General features: G+C 43.8%; 1 protein-coding gene and 1 pseudogene across 9 annotated transcripts in view; both read right to left on the bottom strand.

Annotated features, from left to right (window-relative positions):
- LOC145295919 (sodium- and chloride-dependent GABA transporter ine-like) overlaps positions 1 to 25,495 on the bottom strand; it is a 916,364-nt gene that overhangs the window by 427,055 nt on the left and 463,814 nt on the right. The window lies entirely within an intron of this gene.
- LOC145243492 (U2 spliceosomal RNA) lies at positions 15,298 to 15,435 on the bottom strand (annotated as a pseudogene).

Below are 25,495 nucleotides of genomic sequence, written 5' to 3' on the forward strand. Positions count from 1 at the left end.
GCTTCATATTCGACAATAAAAGAAAATCTAAAATTAAGAATGACAAAATATGTCGTTGGTGTATAGAATTATCCCAATACAATTTCACTATAGTTTATCGACCTGGACCTGAAAATATTGCTGCTGACACATTCTCTCGCATCTCTGCTCTTACTTACAATCTACAAGATCTTCGTGATTTACATAAACAATTATGTCATCCTGGTGTTTCAAGATTAAGCCATTTTATAAGAACGAGGAACCTCCCTTTTACTTTGGATCAAATTAAGAATATTACTGACTCTTGCTCATCCTGTCAATTACTGAAACCCAAATTCGCCAATACCAATGGAGGGACTCTCATTCAAGCCATATTACCTTTTCAACGATTAAATCTTGATTTTAAAGGCCCTCTACCTACTTCTATACATGGCAACAAATATCTACTTACTCTAATTGATGAGTATTCCCGTTTTCCTTTCGCTTTTCCTTGCAGAGATATGACAAGCAAAACCATTATCCACTGTCTAAACAAACTCTTTTCAATTTTTGGTTTGCCTGACATGATACATACTGACCGTGCTTCTGATTTCTTAGCAAGAGAAATAAAGGATTTTTTACACGAAAAAGGAATTGCTACTTCTAAAACAAGTAGGTATCATCCTGAAGGTAATGGACAGATTGAAAAACTCAACGGTACCTTATGGAAGGCCATTCAAACAACATTACATTCTAATCAAATGAAACTACCTTATTGGGAAGACATACTACCGGACGCACTTCATTCAATTAGATCATTACTTTGTACTGCCACTAATATGACTCCCCATGATAGACTTTTTAAATATAGTCGTAAATCTGCTTCCGGAATTTCAATTCCTTCTTGGGTTAAACCAGGCCCAATATATATTAGAAACCACACTAAAACAAGTAAACATGACCCTCCTGTAACGCCTACCACCCTAATAGATGTCAACCCCCACTACGCTTATGTTCAACTACCTTCTGGTACTGAAACCACTGTCAACGTTCGAGACTTAGCTCCAAACTCATCAAATGAAGAAAACTCTAATAATAATCCTACTACTTCAGAGACTTTATTTGAACCTTCTACTAATGAAAACATTGGTCATGAGGAAGACAAAAATCAATCGTCTGATCTTGAAGAAAATCAGATTTCACTAAAAAATAATACTGAAAATCAGCATTCCTGCCAATCTGTGCGGAGGTCGTCCCGAGTTCGACAATTCCCTAGTAAATATAAGGATTTTGTGACTAAATACTGAAAAAACTGCAGTTTGGGTTCATATGTTATTTGTAAATAAAATGATTCTTATGTGATTGTAAAAAAAAAAAAAAAAAAAAAAAAAAAATTTGTCTATAATTAATTACCCCTTACTTGAATACTTTAGGACGGGGAAAATGTTATGATTTAATTTGTTGTTAAGAGTTATCCCCCTTGGGATTGACATTCATAATAAAAGCGCCCTCTGTTTCATTTTCCCGCTCGATCCTTTCAAGAGCGTACGTGTATTTTACAGTTAATAAAACCTTTCTAAAAGGCAATTCTTTACTTACTGATACTATTCACTTCACATATATGTTACGACTTGGCTATCTCCACTGGGGACTTTAGAGATAGGATTGCAACAATAATAAAAAAAAAAAAATTTTCCCGGGATTAAAAAAAAATACATACGGGAAGGGATTACCAAATTCTTCAGAGACAACGGTAAAACACAAGACAGAAAAACAAAAACACAACCGAAATAACAACAAAAGGCTGATGGGAATTATGAATGAAAGTTTATTCATAACAACACAAAAAAAAAAAATATGTAAAAAAAAAAAATGCAATTCTTTTGATAGTTTAAAATGTTATGCGAAAGAAAATAAATTGTCTTTATCAAGAGAAAATGTTCAAGTTAAATATATGGCAGACCCAAAGACGACATTTCCGTACTGGTCATTGTCGTCTGCTCAGTTCAAAACAAAAAGAAAGTAAGGGAGAGAGAGAGAGAGAGAGAGAGAGAGAGGGAGAGAGAGAGAGAGAGATTTTTGTTTCACTCACTGTCTTAGTGTCTTTACTTCTTTCTTCTTCTTATCCGATTTCCTTCCGAAAAACTGGCTCCAAAATATCTTAAGTAGACGCCTTTTCAATATTCATCAAATTCTTTTCCGTCTCATCCGGCTTCCTTTTGCAAAAACTTATTCCAAATACATCAGATGGACTCCTTTCCAATGTTTATTAAGTGCGTCGTCCTCGGCTTAATCAACCGCAGTACTATATTACTGCTAATATTACCCCTGTTTGTTTGCAGGGTCGCCGTTGACGATTGCTTGCTTCACTCAGTAGCGAGGGACAGACTCTTTTTTTTTTTTTGTCTTTCATAAGCGCACAAGTTAAAACGCCCCCCCTCTCTCCATATATATATTTTTTCACCTCCCCCTCTCTATACAGCCTGCCAGTGTTCGCTAGCTGCTTTCTTTCTTTTTTCTTTCTTTCTCCTCTACTGTCAGCGCTCGTTAGGTATTCTGTTTTCTTCTTTTGTCCACTCTTCACATCCTCTCTCGTTGTGATTATTTTTTGACTGAGCGCAGACGACAACAAAATTGATGAAAAAAAACCAAAAAAAAAACCCTCCTATTCTTTCTCGATTTCGAACAACATATAAAAAAATAATTAATTACATTTTTTTTTACTAAAAATGTAACACAACCTGCAGCCGATTCGACAGGACCTTGGCCAAAATCTTCAACTCTGTGTTTAGCAGAGTTATGGGCCTGTAATCGTCTAACTCTTCCCAACCATGCCTGTCACCTTTCCTCAGCAATGTGATCACTACCTTGGTGACTTGCGCCGGGATGGATCCCTGAGCAAACCAATGGTTGAACACATCTGTCATGGGCGACAGCCTCAAATACAGTTTGCGTCAGTGTTGGAGTTGCCTGCTTCATTGCCTATCTTTCTAAGCCTAGCTCTGACTAATTGACCTTCATAACGCTCACTATTCTCATGCAGAAGGTCCTACTTAGCTAGTTCCTGACTAACCCTATCACCCACCCTTGTAACCCGGGCTAGTTTCTGCTCTAGCTTCTTCGTCTTGGCCTTATCTAGTGCGAGGCGACGGTTCTAATTTTGCCTTTTAGACCTACCCACCCTGGTAACCGCTCCCACTAGTGCTTTTTGAATTAATTCTATTAGCTTCTCTTGGAAGTCTTGAATCTCCAGAAGGGAGGTGTTTAACTTCCAGTGAGCCACTAACTTAGGCCTATTTACTAGCTTCAGCCAGGCCATAACTAGTTTATGGTCTGTCTGGCCTAGCCAAGTGAACATGGGACAAGATAAGGAGTCTACTTCGCCTCTCCTAACAAACATCCTGTCCAAGTAAGTGTTTGGATAGGAGGAAACGTCCACGTCCACATCTCCCACCCCAGAGGCTTGACCCGAAACCTGTCGACTAGACAGCATCCATCCATCAGATCAGCCAGGCTGGACCCCCACCTCTCCAATCCTCTAGCATCGCCTCCTACCTTATCTATCTCGAGGTCTAAGATGGCGTTCCAATCCCCCATTAGCACTATGCGCTTCCGACAATCTACAAACGCATCAAGCTGACTGAAGAATGAGACCCTCTCACAAGCAGTGCTGGGCGCATGAACCCTGATTACCCGAATTACAGAATCTTTTACGGCAACATTAGCCACAACCAGCCTGCTCACCGCATCCCTATGAACAACGCCGACCGTCGCTGACAGGGTATGTTTCACCAGCACAGAAACTCCCTTCCCCAATGGGCTGCCATATTCTGAGAAAACCTCAAAATCTCGGGCCAGCACCTGACAGTCCACAGAGGAAATGGAATGCATCTCCTGAATCACAGCAACATCCACTCCCAAGGACAAGAGGTTGTGCCAGAGGCGAGCCACCCGGCCGGATGATCTCAAGCCCCTTGCATTCAAATTAGCCAAATTCAAAGCCATGGTACCTACCTTAGGGTGTGTCACACTCAGCTCCAAAGTCAGCCGGGGAGAGGATGCCGACGTAATGTGCCATGCTCAAGTTGGTCAGGTTTTTCATATCCTGACCTTCTCTCGCAATGCTGCCGACATCCAAAGGATAAATTAATTTCATGGCCCTGTAGAGTGACGGATGGACCAACACTGGGACCCTTCCCATGCATTGTTTTGACAGTTCGTCAAGAGAAGGATCATTTTTCTTAACCATTTTGATTCCCAGAAATGCCCCTTCAGCGGCCTGCAGCCTTGTCCACAAGTTGGTCTTGCAGGCCTCTGGAGTTCTGACAAAAGTTATTAGGAGTGGGGCGTCTGGGAAATTTGAGCATATATTTACATCTTTCCCCTCTATCTGTTTGTAATCAAGCAGAGGTTTTAAGTTTTTTCTCTACCGATGGGAAATGTCTGTTGCCACAGATAGACAGTCTACATAACATAGTTCCTCAGGGGCAAGGGCTTTTAATTTGGTTGGTCTGTGAGAGGCAGAGGAGTCTTTCCCTACCTTCGGTTCATTCATTTCCTTTTGTTTTTGGGGAGGTGGCTCAGTTTGCATTGGTGTGGGGACAGGTGTTTGTGTGCTGCCTGGTGTTGCTGCTGGTGTAGTGTCTGGTGTTGGTGCGGTGTCTGGTGTTGGTGTAGTGTCTGGTGTTGGTGTGGTGACTGGTGTTGGTGTAGTGTCTGGTGTTGGTGTGGTGTCTGGTGTTGGTGTGGTGTCTGGTGTTGGTGCCATGTTTGTTGTTGGTGCGGTGTCTGGAGTTGGTGTGGTGTCTGGTGTTGGTGCGGTGTCTGGTTTGGGGGTGGAAGTGGATTTTGTTGTTAGGAGTGGTGTATGTTAATAGGGATGGGAGCCACCTTTTCTTCCCCTTTTTTTCTTTTCTTTTTTATTCTTTCGAATGAACTGGGGAGAGGTGAGGTTGAGTTCTTCTCCCTGTCACTTGCAGATTCATCCTCAGAGGAGCAGTGTTTTCTTCGCTTGGTCCTGTCTCAATTGGTGTGGGGACTGTTGGTTGTTGCTGCTCTTCTAATTGCTGTTTCTCTGGTTGATGGTGTTGCTGTTCTGGTTGCTACAGCCGTTTTTGTTGCTGCTGCTCCTGTTCTGGCTGTTGCTGCTGCTGCTGCTTCGGCTGCTGCTGTTTTTGTTGTTGCTGCTTTTGCGGCATCGACTGTGGAACCGGCCACGGCAGCTGATACCACTGTTGCGGCTGGTTCAACGGCTGTTGTGGCTGGTTCAATGGCTGTTGCGGCTGCTGCTGCTATGTCTGCTGCCGTGGCTGTTGCAGCGGCTGTTGTGGAGGCTGCTGTCGTTGTTGCTGTTTCGGTTGCTGGGTTGGTGGTGTGACGGCGGCAGATGGGACTGTGGGCTTTCGCCGCCGCCTCGTTACCATGTTCTACTCCCCTCCCCCCGGCCTCCCAACCACCTGCTCGGCTTTGGGTTTCCTCGGTGCTGGTGTTGGTGCTCCAGTTGATGGAGTTTTGACAGCCTGTTTGGACACTGGTGCTGTCTCAGAGGTCGGGACCGCCTTTGGTGTCACTTGAATAGGGGTTAATATTTGAGCGCAGCTCTTGGCCATGTGACACTGCTTTTGTCAGAACCAGCAGGGCGGACGACGGTCCTCCACCACCACTGTCATAGTTGCCTCCTTAAATGTCAGCTGTGCTGGTATCGCCTAGAAGCCTTCTTCCTTTAGCCTCATGGCCACAGTGTAGCTGCCCAAGTGCATGCCGGTTTTCGACCGTAGTGGGGTTATTTTTTCGACCTCGCCGAATTGTATGAAGAAGGATCCCAGGATTTCTACTGGTATTTGCATAGGTACATTGAATACCTACACTCGGGTCCTTGTCCTGCCCTGGTATTCGGGCTTTAGGTTTATTCTCCCACGCTTAATCACTTGTAGGGAGAGTCTCTCCGCATCTTCCTTGCTGTTTGGGTTGTGACGTCTTTGGCCATTGTATTCTGGTCGCTTGGGCGTATCAGCTGCAGCGGCTGTTGTTGCTGTGGCACTTGTTTTCTGTCCGCTTGCTGGATGGAATTTGGGGACTTTGTTTTCCCCTTTCGAGTCACTGTGACCCATCCAATGCTGGGGGATGGGTCCACTGGCTTGGTTTTCATCTCTGGGGCACAAGGCTTGTCGGCAGCTGTAGGGCTTTGGTTGGATTTCTTTTGGGGCAATCCTTTGCCATGTGTTCCTTCTGCTGACAGTGCCAGCAGTGCGGTCTCCGTCCCTCTACTATGACGGACATTGTCCCCTCCTCGCACCTCAGTGTTGCTGGTATTTGGTTGAAGCCAGCTTTGTCGAGGCGCATCTGGAGTCTGTGGTCCCCAGGCAGGATGTCCCTCTTCTTGCTTGATTGGAGCCACAGACACCATGTCCCCGTACTGGCTGAAGACTGCTCCTAGTTGTTTTGCTCCCAGGAGACAGGGGACGTTCAGTACGGCGACATTGCTGACTGTTTGACTAAGGTATTCTGGCTGGAGTTTGATGTTTTTCCAGTGTAGATTAGTCCTATTGGCTGTCTCTTTGGCCTCTCTTTGGTTTGGGAGCAGGACGTCCCACATTACATAGCTCCTCCTGCATATGTATTTGGCTGGGATCTTCAGATCCAGGAGGAGGTCCACCATGTTGTCCTTGTCTACTCCTGTGAGGCCTCTTTTCTTTGTGTCCGACGTGATAAAAGACACTATCTTCTTCTTAAGGTCCTCTGTGGTGCCTGGAAAGGATTTTATAACATTCCCTTCTGTGAGGTCCTTGTAAGTGGACTCGAAGAGGTCCTGGTATTCCTGTGGGGACATTTCTGTTTGTGGATGCCATTCAGTATCTTCCTTACTGGCAATACGGGTCAAGGACAATGTCGTCTGGCTTGAGTGTTGCTGTTGCTGCTTCTGCTGACCGGGGCTTGGTGGTTTGCCCAGTGGGATGAGAGCCGGCCAATCAGTGTGAGGTGTTGCCAATCTGCTGGTCCCTGACTCCTGGGTCTCTTTCTTCTTCTTCCTGGAAGAGGGTTGTTGACTCCTGGGCGTCACCTGCTGTGGTCCACTACTTACGGGGGTTGCCTCTCCTGCAGTTTTTGCTACCAGGATGTTGCTGGATTTCAGACTTGGTTGCTTCCTTTCTGGAGGGGTGGCTGGTTGGGACTTAGTCTTTTGGGGAGCGTTGAAGTAGGCTGGATCTTTGGTCACCTCGCTGAGGATCTTTAAAGATGCTATCGCTTCGTTGATTAGCGCTTTAGTCCTACCAGCTACTCCATCCTCATCATTTTCCCCTTTTTCCATGAGGGGGTCGTCCTCTTGGGGAGCTGGAGTGCTACATTTGAGTGATGGTGTGGTGGGCTGAGGAGCCGGGGTTGCCACTGGCTGTGGTCCGCCCGTGACATCCATTGTCTCCTCATCCCTTGATTTCTCCTCCTCTTTTGTTGGGTGGTTGCCCTCATGGGGAGCAGGAGTGGAAGGGTCGTCTTCGGCTGATGAGGATTGAGTTGTAAGAGGTGCCACAAGGTATGGTCCACCTGAAACGTTCTTCGTTCTCTCGTCCGCCGTTGCCTTTGCTCCCTCAGCCAGGGAGTGGCCCTCTTGGGGAGCATAGTCCAGACTTGGTTTTTCACCAGTTGGTGGCTTCTCCAGGGTCGCCGCGGGCTGCGACCCTACCCTGCCTTTCTCCTCTTCTTCTGGGTAGCTGGGAGTTGCTCCCTCCATCAGGGAGCTTTCTAGGGGAGCAATGTTGTGCATCTGGGGCGGTATGGCCCCTTTGCCTGGAATCATGGAGTGGTTTCACTGGCCGCTGACGCAGACCAAAGTGTAGCGGGGAGAAAAGAAAAAATAGGGGGGAGGTGTGGAGGGGGTGGAGCGTGATCAGAAGAGAACAGAGGTTTGACCTCCTCTTGCGGGGACCTTGGAGGTGTTGCCATAGATAGTAGTTTCTTTTATATCGCAAGTTTCTTAAAACGTGACTAGCTAAAGTCCAAAATAAGATCACGCTTTTCTTTTAACGATTAATTAAAAAAAAAAAAAAGTCTTTTGAACGCTGTTGTTATTAAAACTTAAATTCTTTTCTACAGTTTGCATTTTGGAGACAGAAGTGTTTTTTCGAGATAAGTGACTTCTATATTAATCGTACTTTTTATTTTTAGATTCAAATATTAATAACTACATTTTATTTCAGTATTTAATTTATGTATTTCTGTTTTATTAAATGCTAGCTTTTTTCTCATCCATAAATGTTTATTTATCTACTGAGTTGATTGCAAAAATAGATTAGGTAATTGTATTCATTTTTAGTTCATGAGCGGGGAATCTATCACCATACTTTCCTTTAAACACGTCCGTTGAACTTTTATTAAGTATAATACTTAATTTTTTTTTTTTTTTTAATGGAGAGTAGAAAACGCATTGTGGATGCATTATCGGCAGCTCCCGTTACTCTCGCTTTTCCCTCAGTCCTCATTTTTTAATGAGTGATTTTTCTGACAAAGGGAGAAGAGAAAGCTGTTTTCTAGGTTGGCAGTATTTTGCGCAAACAGTTAGCAGAGATGGCTGAAATTTTCTGTTTCTATGTCTATCCTTGTAGCCATGTCACTAGTAGGGTGCTGGAGGTAAACGTTTTATCTGGGCTGACGTTATCCGCCTGATAGTCAGGGACCCAAACCTTGGATTAACCACTAAGGAGGCTGTCCTATCAGCAGGTGCAAAGTACTGGGGCTGCTGTATTGCCATTTGGTGAATGGATTCTGGACCATGCAGTAGTTTCTGGTGGGGCCTCTCAATGCCATATTAGTGGGTAATTGTTACGGCTTTACCTTATCATGTTCAACAAAAAAAAAAATCTTTGTTTCTTTTTCTCTCTTAGTTTTCTCCTCTCTGTCCTGCTCTAAGTAAATCTGACGACCTAGTCCACAAATTCCAAAATTCCATCATGACAAGTTTCAAGAAAAAATACACGATTAAACCCGGTTCTCCAACTTCTAACGTAGACCCCTACTACCATGTCTTCCAACATCAGGGGTCTACGTTCTAACCTTCCAGAGGTTGAAACCCAATTACAGGAGACTAAACCAGACCTTTTATTTTTAAGCGAAACTGGCATTGGACAGGCTATTTCCCTAGAAGAGTTCAGAATTAAAGGATACTCTAACTTAACTTCTAAATCTGACCCCCAAGATCGCCATGGGCATGGAATATGTGCCTATATTAGAGATGGCTTTCCATGTGGTAGGGACATCTCCAGAGAACTTCTCCTAACTTACCCTATATGTGCTTCCGGTTTGCATTAGCTCACACTACTGCATTTATATTTATTCTCTATCGTCCCCACAACAGCGGAGTTACTTATCTTTAAAAGCATATCTGAGAAAATTGACCAAGTCCTATCTGCTTATCCTTCAGCTAACATTCACGTATGTGGAGACTTCAATGTTCACAACGTCGAATGGTTGACCCACTCAAACAGGACCGATGATGAGGGGAGGTTCTGTCATGATTTCTACATTGCTTATGACCTCACTCAGATTGTTCACAAACCCACCCGTGTGCCCGACAATGACAGCCAGTATGCGAGTCTACTAGACCTTTTTCTCACAACTTGCCCTGAACTATGTTCAGTTTCTGTTCTGTCTCCTCTTGGATCTTCCGACCACTCTGTTGTATCAATTAAGATAAAAATGAAATGTAATAAGTCCCCAGACGTACCTCTCTATCATACAGTATATTGATACACTAAGGCTGACTGGGATAGCTTCCGTACATTTATATCGGATCTACCTCTGTGTTCCATGTTTAAAAAGGATATGTCCTCTATAGTATTAGACCTGACGGAATGGTTAATTGTAGGTATAGACCGTTTCATACCCTCGAAAAAGTTCCAGCAAAAACCTAACAGCCAGCCATGGTTCTCTCCAGAATGTGCTGCTGCCATTGCGCACAGAAATCACTATTTACACATCTTCCAATGTAATAGATGTATGGAAACTAAAGCCGCTTTCAGGACTGCCAGCAACCATTGTAAGAAAGTAATAAAGAACGCAAGAAAGTTGTATGCTCAATCCGTCATGTCCAAAGTAGCTGAGCAGTGGCTTGGTTCCCACCAGTTTTGGCAAATAGCAAACACAATCCTGAACAGAAGTGCGTGCTCTATCCCAACTATCATCAATGGACCTGAGGTAATCTCGTCAGCATCAGACAAAGCCAAACTCTTTGCCAAGAACTTTGCAGCTAATTCTACCCTTTGCAATCAAGGCCACCAACCCCCAATATTTCCTCCTGCATCAGCAAACATGCTATGTGATATATGTATATCTGTACGTGATGTTGCCAAGCTAAGCAAAAACTTTGATTCCAGTAAAGCAACTGGCCCTGACGGTATTCCAATTATAGTACTCAAAAAACTACAACCAGAACTAGCGCCCATACTTACAAAACTGTTTAAACATTGTCTTAAGGAGAATAGCTTCCCATCTCCCTGGAAAATCTCATCAGTATGCCCTGTATTTAAGAATTCAGGTGATCGCTCATCCCCCTCTCAGTACAGGCCAATAACTCTCCTGTGCATCATGAGTAAGTTGCTGGAATCTGTGTTAAATACAGAAGTAATCAACCATCTCAACAAAAATAACCTCCTTAGTGACACTCAATATGGTTTCTGTTCTGCTAGATCTACAGCAGATGTGCTTACAGTTATATCTCATAGGATTAGCAAATCTCTCGACGGAGGCAACCTTTCTAGGGCAATTGCTCTTGACATATCAAACGCCTTTGATAGGGTATGGCATAAAGGTTTACTTCACAAGATCTCTAGCTATGGTATAGCTAGAAATGTCTTCTCAATTATTAAATCATTTCTTTCTGATAGGTTCATAAGAGTAGTAGTTGAGGGGCAAAAATCAGAAGCTCACAGTATTAATGCTGGTGTCCCTCAGGGGTCCATCCTGGGCCCAACTCTTTTCCTGATCTACATTAATGATCTTCCAAATCACATCCTTTCATCATTTGTAGACATTTATGCTGATGACACTACCATTTATGGTAGCACATCTAAGACAGTAAACAACCAAGTTCTCTCTGATCCTCTCTCCTCTTATCTTGAGCACGTAGTACAATGGGGAAAGGAGTGGCTGGTTACTTTTAATGCATCTAAAACCAAGCTTCTCTTTACATCATCAACATTCTGATCCACATCTGGCATCAATTGAAATGAATGGCTCTCGTCTTCCGAAGGCCTCAAGCTTTGACAAGCTTCTGGGCTTGACTATTACTCCTGATCTTAAATGGAACACGTACATCAAATCTGTTGCCAAGGCCGCTGGAAAAATGGTCGGATCTTTCTATCGATCCAGTAGATATCTCACTGCTGATGCTATTCTCTATCTATATAAGAGCCAGGTATGTCCAAGGATGGAGTACTGTTGCCACATCTGGGCAGGAGCTGCAGTTGTCCTGCCTTGATAGAGTTCAAAATAGACTTTGTAGCCTCGTAGGAGATGTCCTTTTCTCTTCCCTGCAATCTTTATCTCACAGAAGAGATGTTGCGAGTTTGTCTCTGATATATCGTTATTTTCATGGAAAGTGTTCGACTGAGCTTCAGTCTATGATCCCCCCTCGCCAAACTTTCACAAGAAACACTCGTCTAGCTGAAAACACTATCGATAATTCCCCCCACTCTTTATCTGTGCCTAAACCTAAATGTAGATTCCATGAAAAAAGCTTCTTTCTTAGAACTGCATGCCTGTGGAATTGTCTTCCGTTTTCCTGCTTTCCGGCTGACTACAATATGGTTGTCTTCAAGTCTAACGTAAACTAGTTCTTGATGAGCCATTCCAAATAAGTTAACAAATTTACCGAATTTTCATTACTAATGATTACTATATTGTCCAATTTCTACTGTACACTCTTTAACCCTTCTCCTTGAGTGGCCTCTTGGCCTTGATAATGTGGTTATGCCTGTGTAAAAAAAAAAAGTGTTGACGAAAGATCACAGAATATGATATGGGAGATCGTAGATGAAGATTAGGAAGAGAGTTGGGCTCAGGATGTATTCCTGAGGTATGCCAATGTTTATATTGTGATCTTCAGAATTTTGCCCATCAATGACTACATTAATAAACCTATTGAAGAGAAAGGATTTGATGGCTGAGGGGACATTTCCTGCTGCATAGCTGAAAATCGTGTGAAGTAGATCTTTATTTGAAACCTAATCGAATGCCTTAGATATATCAAGAGCTATTGCTCTAAAAACGAAGCCACGTTAATATATTGACTAATCCTGTATGATGTCAGCAAATCAGCTGTTAATCTCTCAGAATGGAAACCATATTGCATGTCGCTGAATAAGTTTAGTTGCAGTGGTTGACAACTTCTTTACTTACTCATGATGCAGAGGAGACTGATTAGTCCGCACTGAGAAGCAGAAGAACTATTTTCCATATTTTTAAATACTGAGTAAACTGTTGAGGTTTTCTAGGGTGTTGGGAAGCATCTTTCCTTAAGGCAGCGTTTAAACATTTGGTTAGTATAGGAGCTAGTTTTAGTTGCAGTTTATTGATCACTATGATTGGAATATTGTCTCCTTCAATCATTACAAGAAATCTTCTCTATCACCAATAGCAATGGCCAATGACTCTTTATCTGAAAGTACATCTTTTAAACTCCTTGGCCTAACATTCACAGGAAACATGAGCTAGAACAATTACATTGAGAGTTTGCCAGGACCGCTGCGAAGAAGGTAGGTTCTCTCTTCCGGGTCCCTGCTTCCCTAACTGTACTGACATGCAGAAGTTCAAGTGTAACGTGAAACGAAATCTTGCTGCCCAACTCCCTACACAGTACCCCTGATGCTTATGTCCCTGATAGTAGCTCCCTACATGAAAGTGGCAATGTGCCTTGTTTGGGGTGAAAATGTAATAAAAAAAAAGTTTTAAATTGTTAGGGCCAGTTTCTTCGGTTCTTTATAAGTCTGGCAACATCTTGGACAGATATATGAATGTCACTTAGAGTATTTTCAATCCCGGGAGGAAATCCAAAGGGTAAGCAGCCCTGATCACTCAGGGTGGAGTTTAATGTGAAGTTCTTAGCAAAGAATTTGGCTTTGTCAGTTGCTGACGTAATCACTTCAGGACTGTTGATTAATGGTTGAGATGGAAGATTTGCATTTGTTCAGAACCCAGTTTGTTATGTGCCAAAACTTATGGGAACCAAGCCTCTGTTCAGATACTTTAGTTTTTACAGTATGCGTAATATATAACCCTTTTGCAGTGGTTGTGAGGATTCCTAAAGGCAACTTTAGTTTCTGAACATCTATATAGTAATATGATAGCGTGTGTTGTGTGTCACGCTTACATCTTTTTTCTTCCGAGTGACTGCTGTTTAATTGTTATGACCTTCCATTTCTAGTAATAAATAATTTTACCAAGAATTCTTCATAAGTTTTAGTTTCGGTTTTGATTATTAGCTAATGGCACTAAAGTCATTTTTGTTTATATAAATAATTTTACCAAGAATTCTTCATAAATTTTGGTTTCGGTTCTGAAGGAACTCAAGTTATAAATAATATATACATATATTTTTTCCTTAATTAGTTTTGGTTTTGGTTTCGATTCAAGCTGATGCACCCAAGTCATATGGATATATTTTTTATTTTTTAAATCACAACTTTATAATATATAAGGATCGATAGAAAATTGACTCTGTAATAATATACATGAAATCTACATAAATTAAAATATCACATGTAAGCATATTTTATAACCGGGTATGACAGGCATCTCTACTGGCTTTTGCAATTTTAACAAAAAAGCTACAATAATATCAGGGCGTCTCCATTTCCACTGAACATCTACAGAATGCCGACATCATATATGAAAGAGTCTGCTGTGAAATTTCCACAGGTCTCACTAGTTTAATTTAAAGCAATAGTGATTTATGTGTGCAATGGCAGCAGCACATTCAAGAGTGTACCACAACTGGCTATTTGGTTTCAGTAGAAGTTTTCTTTTTGAGGTCATGTAATTGTTAATAATAACTAAGTCAAATGTTATAAGAGGACACATCTTTTTTAAATATTGGTATTTCAGATTTGAATGAATGGAAACTATCCCACTCAGCCATCGAGTATCGATACACTGTCACTATCAATGAAGACGGACATCTGAGGTCTTGTTACATTTTGCTTTAATCTTAATTGAAACAATCAAGTGGTCGGAGAATCCCAGACAGAATGGAGGATGAGCACAGTTCAGGGTAAGTTGTCCGAAAATAATCTAGAAGGCTAGCAAATTGACCATTAGCGTCGGGAATGCAAGTGGGTTCGTCAGCAATCTGGGTCAGATTTTTTGCTCTGAACAGATGCAAATCTTCCAGGGAAAAACCATGACAGAATCTTCCAGGGAAAAACAGATGTAAATCTTCTAGGGAAAAATAGATGCGAATCTTCCAAGGAAAAACAGATGCGAATCTTCCAGGAAAAAACAGATGTTAATCTTCCAGGGAAAAACAGATGCGAATCTTCCAGGGAAAAACCATGACAGAATCTTGCTTCATTATCTATCTTGTTTGAATGAACCAGCCATTCAACATTGTGAACGTTGAAATCTCCACAGATGTGAATTATGACATCGGGACAAGCAGTCAAGATATGGTAAATTTTCTCTGTGATATTCTCAATCATTGTAGAGGATGGTATAGGGTAAATATGAAAGCAGTAAGTGCTATTCAGAATCACATGTAGGGTAGTTTTGGATCTTCTCTGCAGGCGAATATATATATATTCTCCTACGATTTCACTTGAGTGAAATTGTCTACCCTTTAGCTAACATTGGACAGTAGACAGATGTTTTTTAGTAGCATACGTTTTAATTAGTCATGCTAACAAAGAAACAGTGCCCTTCGGTTTTGCAAAAGGGTAGATTATCCTTCATTGGAGAAGGCATTTATTTTGTGGAATAGCAAGAGAATATAACACAATTTGTATTGCATATGTAATAGACTTCAATGATGGCTATTATCTTAAATTATAATTCAAAATGAAATTTCTTCCATAAACAAAGCCGATAGCCATTAGTCGCGTGCTCTCGTGTAATGAATGCGTGAATGTAGGATTGACATGAAATTCTTAAAGATAAACTAAAATGACCGACAAATGGGCTGAAATGACTTAAATAAATAAAAAGTAAATGACTCAGAATGACTTTAATCAACTTAAGGATGAATTGAATGACCTTATGAATGACTTGAATGTTTAAAAAATAACGAATCCTTAAAAAAACAACTTGAATGATCTGGAGAATGACTTGAATGGCATTGAAACTGACTGGTTTTAAAGTGGGTAATCATTTTACATTAAATTAATGCAGAAAAGTGATCCCCCACTTTATATCACAAAGTTACAAACATAAGTACAGCATGTAGTAAGAACAAATACTACATTTTGATCTTGGCCAAAAGGCCAAGAAAAGGGTATTTATTTGCTCCCCCACCGAGCAAATTAGACACAAGGCCGATTTTTAATGTGAGGAGTGAAGGGGAAATGGGGACCAACTCCCCGGGGAGTAGGGGAGCTGGATAGTGACAATTGGTATGAAGGGTTTCCCCTACATTGACCAAGGTCTTATATGTGGGGTTGCCCCCACATATGGTCTTTGCTTGCAGTATCTGCCGGAACAGATACTGCATTTTGAGATATTAAATCTTTTATTCAGGCAAAAAATGAACATGAACAAAAAACTTAGTTACAAGGCCAACTCAAAGGGGGGGGGGGGAATGGAGGTCGTTGGTCATCCTTGTCACTCTAGAACTAATCAAAAGTTTCTCTTAGCTAGAATCTTCTTTCACCATAATACCGCATTCGCGTTTCGTACTTGAGGACGTCCTACTTAGCACCCAAATTTTAAAACATTTTTTTTTTATTACATTAATGTGTAAAAACAAAAAATATAACAATAAAGGTAATACAATAATTCATTTGTGTCGAGAGCGAGGGGGAAAAAAAAAAAAATTCCAATAGTGATTAGTAGGGCCCTCCCAATCCCGTCTAGTTGATAGACTGTCCATTCCACTTAGATTTGTAAAGGGACCTGAGCTCCTGCGAGCCAGTCTCTAAGTGGGGATGCTCTCTAGATGGGACGAAATGGAGAAAAGAAAATTATGGGGTGTGGGGTCTCTCCAAGATGGGTGAAATTTAGAGAGACGGGTGAAAAGAAAAAAATGGCAATTAGGTGGGGGTGGGGATCGGGGGTAGGTGGTGGAGCACTCACTCAGCTAGCTAAAAGGCTAAGGATAAAATTACACTTGACAGAACTGTGCGTTCCACACCTAGGCGGGGAACACATATTCAAATTTGGCTCCTTTTCGTACACACAGACTTGCTACATGTATCCATTTTCTGTCAAATGCTGCGCGATGCAGCCTTCTTCTATTACATCTGATCTTCACCCGTAGTTGGTGTTTAAAGAAAGCGATCAGATCCTGATCAGAAAAAGACAACCCCCCCCCCCGGGCAACCTTGCAGACGCGACGTCCAAATCACCATTCTCGCCACGGCCAGAATCATAATGTAGACCATTTGTCTTTCCCTGTCCCACGGCGGCCTCACATTGTCAAAGACATTGGATAGGGTAATCAGGCAAGGATGCTCAGGATCAATGCGAGCCGTCACCTCGCTGACCAGTACTGGTAGAGTTCGCGGCAATCAAAGAAAGCGTGATCAGTTGTCTCTACAGCTGTTGTTCCACAACGGGGACAAGCAGGCGACTCCAAAAAACCAGAACTGCATTGTATGTTGTTGGGTGGAAGTGCCTTTCGAGCCAATCGCCAGGTCAGAGAGAACTCCGAATTGTTCAGATGACTCGAACCTGGCGCCCAACTCCATGCAGAGCGGATCTCACTCTGCTTCCAACCCAAACATATGCATAGCGGGTTGTTGGCGGCCCTCCTCACTAGATCCCTGTGGAGTTCCCTACAGGTAGCAGTCACAAGGTCGCTGGACCTTGGTAGTCGTTTTAGCGCGGCTCAGAACTGTTTCAAGAAGGCTGAATTCCCCCGCGGCCTGCAACGACTCTCAATAGAGGGGTCGAGAATGAGGTTGGGAAAGGTGGCAGTAATCGCGACGTGCCACGGTTGCTCCTCTTGAAGGTAGTGGCTCAGGAAGGCCAGCCTCTCTGTGTCTCGATGACACTTCACGTCCAGCATTCCCAAACCTCCCTCACACGGACGTTGAATGCAGACCTGTCTGCTCACCCAGTGTCTTCCTCTGTCCCAAAGGAGCAAAGACAAGAGGTCGACAAGAGCTGTTAGGTGTTGTGCAGGCAGGGGAAGTACGGCCAGTTGGTAAAGGATGAGAGGGAAGACTATGTGGCGCACGCCTCGGTTTTACCCTTTAAGGAAAGTTTCCTAGGAAGCCACGAGTTGACCGCAGCCTCCAGCTTTGACTGTACCTCTGACCAATTCTTATCAAGCAAGAGACCCGGTCCGAACCACACACCAAAGGATCCGAACTGAGCCATCCGTCCAGCTGAAGGACGCCGGGAGGTTTGCGTTGCCATTCCAGGCGCCCGACCATAGTCCAACCGACTTACTGCAGTTTATCTTGGCCCCTGTGATTCTTTCGTACTGTGTGAGCACCTCTGACATGATCTCAATGTCTCTTAAGCTTGACATGAAAACCGTGACATCATCGGCGAACGCCAATACATTGGCAGCTGAGCTGCCAGGTAGAGCCATTCCATGCAGGGCTGAATTTGCCTCCCCATGTCTCAGTTTGCGGAGCAGAGGCTCCAAGGCCAGGATGTAAAGCAGGGGCGACAGCGGACAACCCTGACGAACCAACCGAGAGACAACACAGGATTTCGAGTGCTTTCCGTTGACTTGCACGACAGCCGTGGGCTGTTGATAGATCACGGAGATCCACTTGCAAAAATCTGGTTTAAAACCGATGGCCTCTAAGACAGATGCCAGGAAACGATGGTCGACCCTATAAAAATCTTTAGACTGATCTAAGTTGATCAGCGCGGCTTCTATGTCATCATCTATTGCCCCCTAAAGGATCGTACAGATCAGGTGCAAGTTGTTCTGAATCGATCTACCCTTCACAGTGTAGTTCTGTTCCAGTTCAATCAACTCACCGATAATAACCTGTAACCGATTCGACAGAACCTTGGATAAAAACTTCAACTCTGTAGTCGTCTAAATCTCCATGCCCGTCACCTTTCTTCATCAATATGATCACTCTCTTGGTGACTTGCCTTGGTATGGATCTCTGAGCAAACCAATGGTTGAACACATCCATCAGAAGAAGTAAAAACATGGGCGACAGCCTCAAATACAGTTCGTAATGCAGACCATCGAGTCCTGGCGATCTGTCACAGCTGACCTAATTCAGCGCAGTAAAGACCTCCTGCTCTGTCACCCGGCCCTCGTAACTAGCCGCTGTAGTCACCTCAAGGCGGGGAGAGTCAGCTAAATAGTCGCTAAACTCAAGGACCGGAAGATCAGGCTGCTGCGTAAAATGCTCCTCGAAATATTCTTGAAACCCCTTGCAGATCTCCCGAGTCGATTCCAGGATGCGTCCATCTGGATGTCTGACTTCCGCAATGTATTTGTCCGAGCCATACCTAGAAACTTCACGGCACACATCTGCATCAGAATTGACTGCCTCATTGCCTATCTTTCTAAGCCTAGCTCTAACTACTTGGCCTTCGTAATGCTCGCTAGTCTCGCATAGAAGGTCCTGCTTAGCTAGTTCCTGATTAACCCTATCACCTTCCCCCATAGCCCAGGCTAGTTTATGCTCTAGCTGCTTCTTTGTCTTGGCCTTATCTAGTGCGAGGTGCTGGGCATACTTGACGGAGAAGCTTCTGATCTTGGCTTTGAGACCTAACCACCACTTACTCCTGGTAACCGCCTCCACTAGTGCCTTTTTAATTAGTTCTCTTAGTTGGAAGTCTTGTATCTCCAGAAGAGAGATGTTTAACTTCCAGTACACCGCTAACTTAGGCCTATTTCCTTGCTTCAGCCAGGCCATAACTAGTTTATGGTCCGCCTGACCTAGCCGAGTGAACGTGGGACAGGATAGGAAGTCTACTTCGCCTCTCCTAACTAACATCCTGTTCAAATAGGTGTTTGGATAGGAGGGAACACTATTGGTCCACATCCACATCTCTTGCCTCAGATGCTCGACCCGAAACCTGTCGACCAGACCGCATCTAGCCATCAGATCAGCCAGGCTGGACTCGCACCTCTCTGACCCTCTAGCTTCGCCTCCTACCTTTTCTATCTTGGGGTCTAAGATGGCGTTCCAATCCCCCATTAGCATTACCCGCTTCCAACAATCTACAAACGCGTCGAGCTGACCAAAGAATAAGACCCTCTCACGAGCGGTGCTGGGCGCATGTACCGCGACCACCCGAAACACAGAATCTTTTACGGCAACATCGGCGACAACCAGCCTGCCCTCCACATCCCTATGAACAACGTTGACCATCGCAGACAGGGTATGTTTAACCAGCAAGGAAACTCTCTTTCCCCGCGGGCTGCCATATGCTGAGAAAACCTCAAAATCTCGGGCCAGCACCTCCACAGAAGAAACGAAATGCATCTTCTGAATCACAGCCACATCCGCTCCAAGGGACGAGAGATCGTGCCGGAGGCGAGCTGCCCGGCCCGATGATCTCAAGCCCCTCGCATTCAGACTAGCCAAATTCAAAGCCATGGTACCTACCTTAAGATGTGTTACACTCAGCTCTGAAATCGGTTGGGGAAAGGACGCCGCCACTGTATGCAATGCTCAAGGTGGTCAGGTTTTTCATATCCTGACCTTCTTTCACAATGCCGCCAATGTCCAAGGGGAAAGTCAATTTAAGTGTGACGGATGAACCAACACTGAGACCCTTCCCTTTCATTGTTTTGAGAGTTCCTCAAGGGAAGGGTCATTTTTCATAATCAGTCCAATTCCTGGAACAGCCCCTTCAGCGGCCTCCAGCATTGTCCACAAGTTTGTCTTGCAGGCCTCTGGAAGTCTGACAAAAGTTGTTAGCAGTGTGGCATCCAGGAAATTAGACGGGACATTAATGTCTTTTCCCTCTATCTGTTGGCAATCCAGCAGAAGTTTTAAATTTTTTCTCTGTCGGTGGTGTAAATCCATTGCTACAGACAGGGGGGTCTATAAAACAAAGTTTCTCCCTCATTTCAAGGGGAAGAGTCTCTGATGCAGTAAGTCCGTGAGTCGGAGAAGCTGAAGGGTGTCTCCCCCTCTCGGGTTCACTCGTTTCTTTTTGGAGTGGTGGCTCAGTCTGCATTTCTGTGGGGACAGGTGTATGTGTGGTGTCTGGTGTTGGTGTTCATGTTTGTGCTGTGTCTGGTGTTGGTGCGGTGTCTGGTGTTGGTGTTGGTGTTGGTGCGGTGTCTTGTGTTGGTGTGACGTCTGGTGTTGGTGCAGTGTCTGGTGTTGGTGCAGTGTGTGGTTTGGAGGTGGAAGTGGGTTGTGTTGTTGTTTGGGGTGGTGTATGCTCACAGGGAGGGGGGGCCACCTTTTCTTTTCTTTTTATTCTTTTCTTTTTCTTTTTCTGCATTTCGAATGAACCAGAGAGTGGTGAGGTTGAGTTCTTCTCCCTCTCACTAGCTAATTCATCCTCAGAGGAGCAGTTTTTTCTCCGCTTGGTCCTCGTCTCGATTGGTGTGTGGACCGTTGGTTGTTGCTGCTCCTCTGGTTGCTGCCGCTCTTGCTGCTGCAACAGTTATTGTTGCTGCTGCTTGTCTGGCTGCTGCTGTTGTTGTTACTGCTGTTTTTGCTGCTGCTTTTGCAGCTTTTGCTGCTGCAGCTGTTGTTGCTCTTGCTGCTACTGCTGCTGCTTATGTTGTTGCTGCTGCTGTTGTCGTTGCAGCTACGACTGTTGTTGTTGCTGCTGTTGCTGTTGAGCAGGTGGTTGGGTTGATGTGGAGATAGATGTGTTTTTCCGTTTAAACCCTGCCACCGTACTCCATTGATCATTGCTAACTCAAGGGCTGATGTTGGTGATTCCTTAGTTTCAGTGGCTGTTGCCACCTACGCTGCTGAAACTGTGTTTACTTGTGGCGCAGGTTGGCTTGGAACTGCTTTTTGGGGACAGTTCTTTGCCATGTGGCCCTGCTTCAGACAAGATCAGCAGTGAGGGCGCCGACCTTCAACCAACACTGTCATGTTGGCTTTCTTGAAAGATATTGTAGCTAGTATGCCTAGAAAGCCTTCTTTTTTGACCCGCATTGCTACTGTATAACTTCCCAGGTGGACAAAATTTTTGGAGCGTGCCAGGTCCATCCGCTCCACCTCTCCAAAATTACTGAGGAAAGCTCCCAGCAGTTCTGTGCATAGATCAGCAGGAGCATTGAATATTTTTACTCGGCTTCTCCTCCTGTCCCAATACTCTGGCAGTATTATATCTGTGCATTTAAGTTCTGTGTATGAGAACTTTTCTGCTTCATCCTTGTTGGGGAGCAGTACGTCCCACATCGCGAAGCTCCTCTGGTGTTTGTACTTGGCAGGTATATTCAGTTTCTGGAGGAGCTCTGCCATTTCCTCTTTTTTCATCCCCTTGAGCTGATTTGCCCAGATGTCCGAAGTGATAAAGGACAGGATCTTGTCCTCCATCGCCTCCCAGTCTCCAGGTATTGGCTTGAGGACATTCCCTTCAATATATTCCTTGTACTTGGTAAAGTACAAGTCTGTATATTCCTGTGGGGAGAGTCTCTTATCAGCGGTTTTACCCCATGCAGATCTCTCTGATGTCTTGGGCGAGCGGTCTATTGTGGGGTTAAAAGATCGTTCCACTGTCTTGGAGGTTTTTGTGAGACAAGTTTCCCTTTAGGGGTTGATTCTCCCGCGCTTTCCTTGGGTATGTCCAGTACTGTTCTCTTATTTGGGGAGCTTCCCTTTGGAGGAGCGTTTCCCTTCATAATGCCTTTTGAGGCGACTACCTCCTTGCCAGCATTCATTTCTGGGCGGTATGTCTCTTCTTTTTGGGAGGAGCTACCCTCGTGGGGAGCTTCTTCACCGGTAATGTCTTTTAGGGCTGCTGCCCTTTGGTTTGGAGGATCTCGTGGGTGTGCCTCCTCAGTTTGGAAATTTGCTCCCTCTTTGGGTGAGCTGCCCTCATGAGGAGCTTCTCCCTGGGCACAGTCTTTTGGGGCTGCTGCCCCTGCTTTCATGTTGTCCGGGCGGTACGCCTCTTTGGTTTTGAGTGTTGCTCCCCCATGTGGGGAGTCGTCCTTTAGGGGAGTTATCATTTCCTTGCCTGATGTTGTTTCTTTTTTCTCTCTTCCCGTATCTGTGGTTTCCATGGTCAGTCAATGTGTATGGTAAAATCCGAAAAATTACTGTTTTGACTGACGTGGAGACGGCATCCAAAGTGGGGAGCCGACTTTGGCGCCAAAAAGAAGTGGTGCCAAAGGCAGCAAGAGGGGAGATTTCTATTGAGATTGAAAGAGGGAGTGGGAAGTTAGTGGAGGGAAAAGAGAAAGTGTTTCCGACACTCCCTCGCGGGAAGGTCGTAAATTATCAGCTCGGATCCCCCCGTGAGGGGGAGAGCAGAGAAAGACAGACAAAGTGGGGGTGCGGGCAGAACGCTACCCAAAAAACTCATCATGTGCTCTGGGCACGAGAATGTGTCGCCAGAACAGTACTGTGTCCCGCGATGTATGTATCAGAACAGATACTACACTTTGATCTTGACCAAAAGGCCAAGAAAAGGGTATTTATTTGCTCCCCCACCGAGCAAATTAGGCACAAGGCCAATTTTTAATGTGAAGAGTGAAGGGGAAATGGGGACCAACTCCTCGGGGAGTAGGGGAGCTGGATAGTGACAATTGGTATGAAGGGTTTCCCCTACATTGACCAAGGTCTTATATGTGGGATTGCCCCCACATATGGTCTTTGCTTGCAGTATCTGCCGGAACAGATACTACACTTTGAGATATTAAATCCTTTATTCATGTTAAAAAATACATTGGAAATCAACAATGAACAAAAAACTTGGGCACATGGCCAACTCAAAAGGGGGGGATTGTGGGGGTCGTTGGTCATCCTTGTCACTCCAGAACTAAACAAAATCAAAAGTTTCTCCCAGCTAGTATCTTCTTTCACCATAATACCTTTCATACTGGGGGACGTCCTACTTAATTACCAATTTTTAAGACATTTTTATTGACGTGTAAAAACAAAATAAACATAACAATAAAAATGGTACAATAATTCATTTGTGTCGAGGGCGGGGGGTGGGGGAAAGGTGATTAGTAGGACCCTCCCAACCCCGTCTAGTTGATAGACTGCCCGTTCCACTAGGTTTGTAAAAGGAACCTCGCTTCTGTGGGTCAGTCTCTAAGTGGGGATGCCCTCTAGATGGGGGTGAATAGAGAAAAGAAAATTTTGTGGGTAAGGAATGGGGGTTAGTTTGTATTTCTTTCTCTCCAAGATGAGTGAACTTTAGAGGAGGGGGTGTAAACAAAAATTGCAAGGAGGGAGTGGGGAACTTGGAGGCTTCCTAATCGGGGAGGGATGGAACACACACTCAGCTAGCTGAGAGGCTACTTGTTTAATTTTACTTTACGGAACTGCGTGTTCCACACCTAGGTGAGGAACACATATTCAAATTTGGCTTCTCTTCGTACGCACAGACTTACTACATGTATCTATCTTCTGTCAAATGCTGCGTGATGCAGGCTTCTTCTATTACATCTGATCTTCACCCGTAGTTGGTGTTTAAAGAAAGCGATCAGATCCTGATCAGAAAAAGAACAACACCCCCCCCCCAGCAACCTTGCAGAAGCGACGTCCAAATCACCATTCTTGCCATGGCCAGGATCGTAACGTAGACCATTTGTCTTTCCCGGTCCCACGGCGGCCTCACATTGTCCATGACATTGGATACAGTAATTGGGCAAGGATGCTCAGGATCGATGCGAGCCATCACTCTGCTGACATACGACCAGTACCAGCAGAGGTCATAGCAATCAAAGAAAGCATGATCAGCCTTATAGTCTCAACCTTATAAAAAAAATATGTGAAGTAAATACTAGCACAGTAGACTTCCTTTCAGATTTTAAGGACTGTTTTGGAGAACTTGGCACACTTCCTGGCACTCCTCATATCACAATGGATCGAGAAGTTAAGCCAGTCATAAACCCTCCACGCAAAATTCCTTTTTTATTAAAGAAAAAATTAGAAACAGAGCTGAAAAGCATGATCGACTTGGGAGTCATAACACCAGTAACCAAACCAACAGAATGAGCATCGTCACTGGTAGTAGTGGAAACGCCCAACGGTTCCCTTCGAGTATGCCTTGATCCAAGGAATCTCAACAAGGCTATAAAAAGAGAGCACTATAGGCTCCCAACAGCATCAGACATCATTCACGAAATGGCAGGTGCTAAATTCTTCACCAAGCTCGATGCATCAAAGGCTTTCTGACAGATCAAAGTTGATGAAGAAGTCACCAACCAAGGTCTTATTTGGTATTAATGGAAAATGGCACAACCATACGCCGAAACCGCAAACATCTACTGCTAATACCTCGGTCAAAGATACCAGCAACACTACCTTATCCTGACACAATATTCAACTCACCCGAGCAGGATCATCGACCAAGAACAGAAGCAGCAAACCCAGCAACCCCAGAAGCAGGTCGTCGATCAAGATCAGGACGACTAATACATCAACCCAGATGGATGCAGAACTACACAAGTTAGAACCCGGCTTTCATCATCAAAGAACTGGAAAAGGTGAGGGGGATGTTGTATATATATATGCAACAAGGACATTTACTGCATGATTGTTTGAAGGACTTCCGTTTACTGCGGACCGGAAGAGGCACTTCCTGTAATGGCGTCCTGAGAAAATAAACATGCTTGCTTTCTCGGATTTCTATCTCTTTGTGTCATCTCTTTCTCCAGTCATCCTGGTTTCTACTTATGTGCCTCTATCAACTAAGCACGTCTTACCATAAGAATATGGTAAGATGCTTCATTTTATCTTCATCTAGCTTGTAACTTTAATATTAAGACACATTTATAACCACGTGTTCGAACAACATAACACACATAAGGTTAAAATGATATCCTCTTCTTATGGACTTATAGTAAAAATTCCCTTCTCTTGGCTTTTGAACTTTAATATATACTTTCCCGATCGAGATAAATGAATAACTTTTTCTATTACTTATCGAATGAAGATGAGAAAAAGGTATTCTATTTTGTATGGATCGGTATGTCATAAATGCCTGTTCCACTACAGTTATCTTTGCAAATGTTTCAATAAAACGAGAGTAGGAAATTAGTGTCAAGGTTGGAAAAGAAAGTTAGGAATGTTAGTCTCTTTGTATTCAAATAACTAAAAGGCCCCATTTCTAATTAGGATTATTAGTGACCCATTTGATCATTGATCCTCAAAATTTCATTAGTGGTTTTGGAACATTCTGAACATTTGCGGTGGGATACATTTATGCCTCCACATGTATCTCGATTTGTGTTTTGTTGGTATGTTTCCTTTCAAATATT

The sequence above is a fragment of the Euprymna scolopes genome, chromosome 2 (genome assembly GCF_053919585.1).
Source record: "Euprymna scolopes isolate OS-2025 chromosome 2, ASM5391958v1, whole genome shotgun sequence".
Classification (NCBI taxonomy): Eukaryota; Metazoa; Mollusca; class Cephalopoda; order Sepiida; family Sepiolidae; genus Euprymna; species Euprymna scolopes.